At 39.4% G+C, this 7,856-nt stretch overlaps 1 pseudogene; it reads right to left on the bottom strand.

Moving 5' to 3' along the window:
- Positions 1 to 2,336: 2,336 nt before the first annotated feature.
- LOC123396486 lies at positions 2,337 to 4,386 on the bottom strand (annotated as a pseudogene).
- Positions 4,387 to 7,856: the final 3,470 nt, after the last annotated feature.

Genomic DNA, 7,856 nt, shown 5'->3' with positions numbered 1-7,856 from the left:
AGCGAAGCAATAATCCCGTATTTATTCACTTTAACCTCAGCAGTATCAAATAATGCAGCCGAGTATGAAGCTTTCATAATTGGGCTTGAGTTGGCTCTAAACATGAGGTTAGACTCACTCACCGTATATGGTGATTCCCAATTGATAATTAACCAGCTATTGGGAGTTTACATGGTAAAAAAAGAAGAGTTAATGCCATATTTTAGAAGGGCGAAAATGCTCATGGCTACATTTGCGAATATAAATATTCAACATATTGTTCAGAGCAAAAATGACAAAGCTGATGCTTTAGCAAGTTTAGCTGCTAGCATGGCACTAACTTCTCATCAGTCAATGGATGTTCATGTTGAGGAAAGGAGAATTCTTCCGATCCTCGTTGAAGAAGAGGAAGAAGAAACAGTGGTATCTTCAGCAATGACTACCGATGTATATGAAATTGAGGTGGGGGAATGGAGATCACCATTCCTAGAATATTTACTTCACGGTTACTTACCATTGGATGTTAGTGAAAGATCTCGTATCCGCAAGAGATCAATACATTATACATGCATACATGACCCGCTTTATAGAAGATCACATGATGGTATCTTATTGCGTTGCCTTGCTCGAAACGAGGCTATGGAAGCCTTAAAGGAGGTGCATGCCGGAAGATGTGGCTCACACCAATCGGATCCTAAATTACATTACCAGCTAAGGCGTTTGGGTTATTATTGGCCCACTATGCTTGAAGACGCCGCTAAATTTTCAAAGAGATGCCATGAATGTCAAGTGCATGGTGACTTTATACACATACCCACTCCATGCGACTAATATATCTTGGCCTTTTGAAATGTGGGGATGGATATAGTGGGGCCAATTCACCCGCCATCATCCAAAGGCCATGAATTTATTTTAGCCGCAACCGATTATTTTTCTAAATGAGCTGAACTTACACCACTAAAGGAAGATAAGGCGGAAAATGTTGAATATTGTATAAGAACACAACTCATATATCTCTTTGGTGTTCCTGCTCGGATCATGTCTGATAATGGAACTCCTTTTAAAAACAAACATGTAGACAAGTTATGCTCAAAATTTAAGATAGTGCATTCTTATTCTACGGCATATAATCCGGCCGCTAACGGACAAGCGGAGGCTTTTAATAAGACTCTATGTAAATTGCTAAAGAAAGTTGTATCAAAAAACAAACGCGAGTGGCATGAAAAACTACTCGAAGCCTTATGGGCTTATAGAACCACAACACGCACACCGACAGGGATGACACCTTATTCCCTCGTGTTTGGAGGAGAAGCGGTTTTGCCTTTGGAAGTACAAATTACTTCACATAGGATCGCTACTCATGAAAAATTATCAGAGGAAGAATCAACACAACTACGTCTTGATGAATTAGAAAGACTTGAAGGAAAACAACTTCAAGCCTTGCAAAATCTCGAGGCATATCAAGCTAGGATGTCTCGAGCTTTCGACAAACGTGTTAAACGTAGGTCTTTCAAACAAGGAGATTTGGTTCTCGCTGTCATTCGCCCCATGAATATAACTAGGCGGATGAAAGGAAAATTTGAACCAAAATGGGAAGGTCCTTACGTCGTAAAAGAAGTTTATTATAGCGGTGCATACAAAATTATTTCGCCAGATGTAAAATATTCGCCGTCGCCGGTAAACGGGAAATTTCTTAAGAGGTATTATGCTTAAAATTACTCCCTACCCTCACGAGTATAAACCAGGGCATAAAAAAATCATTCCATACCGTCATGAGCATAAACTGGGGCACAAAGTAATTACTCCATACCCTCACGAGTATAAACTGGGGCATAAACAAATTTACTCCATACCTTCACGATTATAAACTGGGACATCAAAAAAAATTACTCCATACCCTCACGAGTCTAAACTACGGCATACTAAATATAAATATGTACAAGGGATGTATTTATATCGCTCTAATAAATTTAAACTATGGTAAGTAAAATAAAAATCAGTCCAGTTACCTATGATTATATATTACGACGCAAATGAAAATAAATAAGTATAAAAATGATTCTCCATAATCTCATGAGCCAAAGCTGTGACATATACATGCAAATAGAGACAGTATACTGGATATACGTACCATATAGTATGCGTATCTATTTTAACTGCATTAAGCAAATAAAAATCGCTTGAGTGCCAATCATCAGAAAAGAGCCATACATGTACAATAAGTACAAATCTGAATAAATAAATAACCTCGCACGTGAAAGCTGCATCAAATAGTCTGATGATATACGGACACTGGAAGAGTTCTTATTAAACAAAAATGCTAACCCAGATATATTTAAAAAGCTAAAGAAAAAAAATCATGGCGCAGCAGGAAGATTTTTCATCTGCTCAAGAATAGACTCAACTTCATTGTCCATCGTGGATATCTTCTGCTTCACGTCCTCAAGTGCCTGATTAGCCTTAGCATTAACTTCAGAAAGCGAGGCACGCAACTCCTTAGCCTCGGCTTGCTTACTGGACCGTGTTAATTTCAGTTGCTCAACACCCTCCCCAACCTGATGCATTCTAGTATTAACCTTTTCGAGATGAGATTTAAGAATCTCCCCATGCTTCCTCTCCTCGGCATATTTCTCTTCCATAGATGCCAGCTTATCATCTGTACCTTTTAAAAATTCTTCAAGCAACATACGTTCTTTATCTGCCACAGTGAATGCTTCTTCTTTCTCATGAGAATGAGATTTAATCTCTTTGTGGGATTGCTGCATGTCATTTGAGATGGAAATAAGTCTTTTCAGACCCGCACGAATAGCAGCGACGCGAGCGATATCATCGCTGGCTCGAAGAAGCGAATAGACCGCCTCAAGAAGTGCATGACGTTGAGGGTCAATTATCGTAGAGCTGTTCAAGCCTTCAAATGCATGTTTGAACGATGCATCGACAGCCTTCATAATAACTTCAGTAAGAAAAGGAACACCCACAGATGCCATTGCAATATGCGACGACGCTTCTTTCCTACTCACAGGAGCGTCCTCGACACCTAAGAAAGAAAAAAGGGTGAATATTCTTGTATGTATATATATATATATATAGTAAAACAAGTGAGCAACACTTTAAATAAAACATAATTTTTTTAAATATATATAGAGCTACCATTTAGTGCAGAAGATAGGAGGCTGTCAATATCAGTCGATGGGGGCACGTTTGAAGCTATGCATGGAAAAGAAACTTGGAGATCCACATCTATGCTTGACTCATAGTCATCCACATTTAATGCATGAAGATCACCCAAATTGTGAGCTATATTTCCATTAAGTATATTGTCCAGACCCGTGAAACTGAGATCACTTTGTACGTACAAAGCAGGACCATCTAATTTTATAGGGCTGGAAATAGTCTCTACGTCAGCAAAATCAAGTTTTCTTTTGGAGGTAGGCCTCGCCTCCTCATCAGAAGAAACAGCTTTAGTTGTACTTGGTTCCTTTAGCTTGGAAGTTGAGAGGTTTTCACCAACTTGCATATCCGTTGGAGGCAAAGCACTAAAAGAAGAACCAATAACATTACTCTTATTCTTCCGCTTCTGAAAAAGAGTGACACGTGTATGTTATATGGATGAACTTCCGCTTCTGAAAAAGAGTGACATGTGTATGTTATATGGATGAATGATGGAAATTTTAAACCAAAACGAAACAAAGATTGCTAACTCACACGTCGAGAGGCCATAGCAGGTTCATCATCTGAAAGAAAAATACCCAAAATATGATTCGGAAGTTCTGCTATCTATTTCTCTCTGGCCTCAATACCATTAATGTACTCGTCTCGGCAGTCTGCTGACACTTTCTTTATTATAACGAAATCAGAATCTGAGAGTTCGCGAGGGAGCATAAATTCTTTTGCCCTTTGTTTATACGCCTCCTTTCTCTCATCATATGAGATTTCCCCATGTGGCCGACTACCAGCCTTAAGTTTATCCAAAATAATGGTAAACGGATGCAAAAATTTGTTCCACCATCTAGTCCATGACACGTCACATTTTCCCTCATAAGTGCTGTTGAGAGGATGATGAATTCCCTCTTGAGCTGGGAGAAATAGATGTGACCAGTATGTGTATGCCACGCCAACATCTGTTGTCCATAAGGATATCAAAGGATTATATGGTATCTGTTGGTCTAACTTAAGTTGGCGAGCTACACGGTCCGGGTGATATGGCTCGGCTACACATGTATCAATGTTTTGAAATAGAAACCTCCATGGAAGAATAGCCCGTCGGATAGAAATCATGTAAGCCCTCTGTAGATGATCTACTCCAATCAAGTTACGCGAGGAATAAGGACACCAACTTATTTTTTGAGGTTCCTCAAGAAACTCATGTGCCATCTCAGACGTGAATTCAATCGGTGTCCTGAACATCGTTTGTATCATGGTTGGTTGCATCGGCACGATCTTAGGAGTAGGAAGATGATTTCCCTTCCCCTTAGGCCCAAATGATTTCCTCAAATAGAGATACATCCAACCTATGATATAATGAGTCGCCCAAGGTTTCTTGCAAAATGAGGGCCCGACAGGGTGTCTACTAATACGCCGGAGAAAAAAATATATAGAGGACAAAGCTGGCGGAGCAAGTGAAATTTTGCGTCCTACCGCAATCCAAGATGCCATGACAAGAACGCCTGGGCGAATATACGGTCCACCACCGACAACGACAAAACTACACAACCAAATGGCGATAAATGCCGCAAGATAAAGGCGTCCATCACGCATGCTAGTAAAATTTAAGGGTTTGTCATGGCGGTTGTGGAAATGATCACACCAATCTTGAAAAGATACCAATTTGTCCTCACACTTATCACAAAGATCTTCCCATGTTTGCAAAATATCGGATAAGAAGTTTGGGTATAGAAGCAATGCAGGATCTAATTGATTGAGTGGAGGGATATATTCCTCATAAGGATCTCCGGTGATAGGAAGCCCGGCCATAAGAAGAATGTCAAGTAAAGTGATTGTACGTTCACCGCACGAGAATAGGGAAGTGTTCGTTTGTGGACTCCATTTTTCTAGCAAAGACCGAATCAAAAAAGGGGAAACATCATAGTTGTAGAGGGAACAATATATAGCCCCACAGATATAGTCGGTGTGGTCCTCACCCCCTTTCAGACCAAATGAGTGATTCTGAAGAACCTCGACAGCCCATTCAATATAACCATTCGGGCGCCTGATGTGCCGAACACGATGGTGCTCCCACCCTAACTGTCGTGACACCATTCTAGCCCCTAAAGTACATTTTAAATCAACCCTCGGCTTAGGTGCCGGCGTATGATAACTCAAAGCTTCAAAGGAATTTTCAGAGTGCCACCCGAGTTCCGTGGGGTCCAATTTCCATACTCTCGCAGTTGACTTGCCAAGTTTAGGGTTACCTGATTCATCTGTTTCTGGTTCATACATACGTTGTCTAGCTAATTCAGATAATTTGAGCTGAAATGATGAAAGGGTAGGTCCACCAAGCGCCATCTAGATAAATACGTTTAAAATTATTAAACCATAACAAGAATAAATAAATAAATAAAAAAGAAGTAGAGCCACAGTAGTATTACCAGCCTTTGCGAGCAATTACTTCCCCCAAAGGTAGGCACCGCTCTATAAAACAAAGAACGGAAGAAAATAGTAAGAAAATGTTAAAAGATAACGACAATATTGTAAATGTTTATGTGGCCGGTTGTACTTCGGACCGAGTTTACAAATATAAAACTCACCGACACGTCAACCGTAAGAAAATTTGCATTTGTAACACCATATTGCTCCATTCATATGACATAAAATATAAAATAAAAATGGGAACATATCCCACATAAATATTGCTACTCAGGGTTGTACGACGGACCAAGTTTTAAACTTGCCGGCACGTCAACCATGAGAGAACTCGCATGACAACATTTTTTCATGTAATCACATAAAATGAGAAATAATTAACAAAATTATAGTACATACACATATGTACTCATGGGTGTACGACGGACCACGTTGAAAACTTGCCGGCACGTCAACCATGAGCGAACTCGCATGACAACATTTCTTCATTTAATCACATAAAATGAGAAATAATTAACAAAATTATAGTACATACACATATGTACTCATGGGTGTACGACGGATCAAGTTGAAAACTTGACGGCACGTCAACCATAAGTTCAGCGTATATAATTTCCAATAAATGGATCATGCATGTCCCGTGACTGGTTAAACCTTGCTATATCTAATGAAATAAATATTAGGTTGTACATTTGTACCTTCTGGGAAAACAAGATGCATAATAGACAAATAGAGAGCAATCCGTTCTGCATCAGGCTGTGATCAGCTTATCTATAAATAAAAGAAAGAGAGGTCAGAAGTGGGATCAAGGTATGAAACAACTTTGGTTTTGGATAATACGTAAAATCAGCCATACACTTACCGGTATGCGAAGTAAAGACGAGATCGTCGTAAATATTGCTAGCAAGAAATATAGATCGGATGTGATAACTGCACGTACATAAAGACACTATAATTAGTCATCAGATCTAGCCAAAATTATCAAGCGATGCATGAGATGATCAATACCGTATCCTAACTTTAATAAAAAATTGCATCAATTCTCATGGTTGTACGACGGACCAAGCTCCTAGAGAGGCTTGCCGGCGCGCCAACCATAAAACTAAAATACCTAAAGCAGATTAATATGTTGGATCGCATATGCAAAGGCTGCATGTCATGGTGCTGTAAGTACAAGTAAAAAAAAGAGGATATACCTTGCTGAAGAGGAGACGGATCAACTAATCATCACAACTGATATGTACCGCAGATTGGCTGATGACATACTTACCAAAAAGGACCAAGTGATGCAAGCAAAGAACTTGCTAGAAGGGTTGAGCGTCTGATTGGAGGGCGAACCAAAGGAGAAGAAACAAAAATAATGCGTGCTTGAATACGAGAAGGAGGACAGGATAAGTATATATTGTTAGCTGGTTTGGGATATACTGCTAACAGCAACGCGCGTTGATAGAGTTTCCAGGAACCGGACTCCTTATCCGATATACTGTTAACAGCAACGCGCGTTGATAGAGTTTCCAGGAGCCGGCCGGACTCCTTATATATCCGATTGGAAGCCTCAACAAATTTTCAAATTGAGGCTACGGTACGTGACACACGGGTTGCACCCAAAAAAAAAAATTCGAGCTCTTAAATCCGAATCACAAATAAACAAGTGTTCGCATTAAGACCTCGAGGGGCATCTGTTGACAGCAATTTCGGCCGAAGCAAAACATAGTGCTTAGATATTATGCAAGTAAAATCATTTACATAAAATAATCAAATAAGATAGTGAATCACCGAATACACGAAAAAAAGATACAATGATGAATTTTCGCCGCGCGTCTCAACATAAAATAACAAAAACAACAAAAAAAAGAGACATATTGTCGTAAACACTACATGACATATGACTTTCATGTACATACCGCATCATGAGCGGCTAAATTCCAACGTTGACCCAAATGCAAATATCACCAAAATGTTATTTATGAACATTATTCTGTCACCGCTAAAAGAAATATTGGCACAATAATGTTCGTATAAAATAACACAGCGTACGATGATGTATGATGGAAAATAATAAACCGTCATATAATTATCAGTAGAAGAAATACTTTTCCATGTCATAACAACTAATTGGCCTAGCCAGCCCAATCATACAAATGGCTACGTATATATATGGTGCAAGTCCAAGCTACGTGCATGCATGTATTATGCATGGATTAATTATGCGGCAAGATTAGGAACTAATGAAGTAATTATCTAGCCCATGCCCAAACGCATACACCCATATAGCAACATCATACGAAATGGAG

The sequence above is a fragment of the Hordeum vulgare genome, chromosome 5H (assembly GCF_904849725.1).
Source record: "Hordeum vulgare subsp. vulgare chromosome 5H, MorexV3_pseudomolecules_assembly, whole genome shotgun sequence".
NCBI lineage: Eukaryota > Viridiplantae > Streptophyta > Magnoliopsida > Poales > Poaceae > Hordeum > Hordeum vulgare.
The sequence above is the reverse complement of the archived record's forward strand: the minus strand, read 5'-3'. Positions and strand labels throughout refer to the sequence as shown.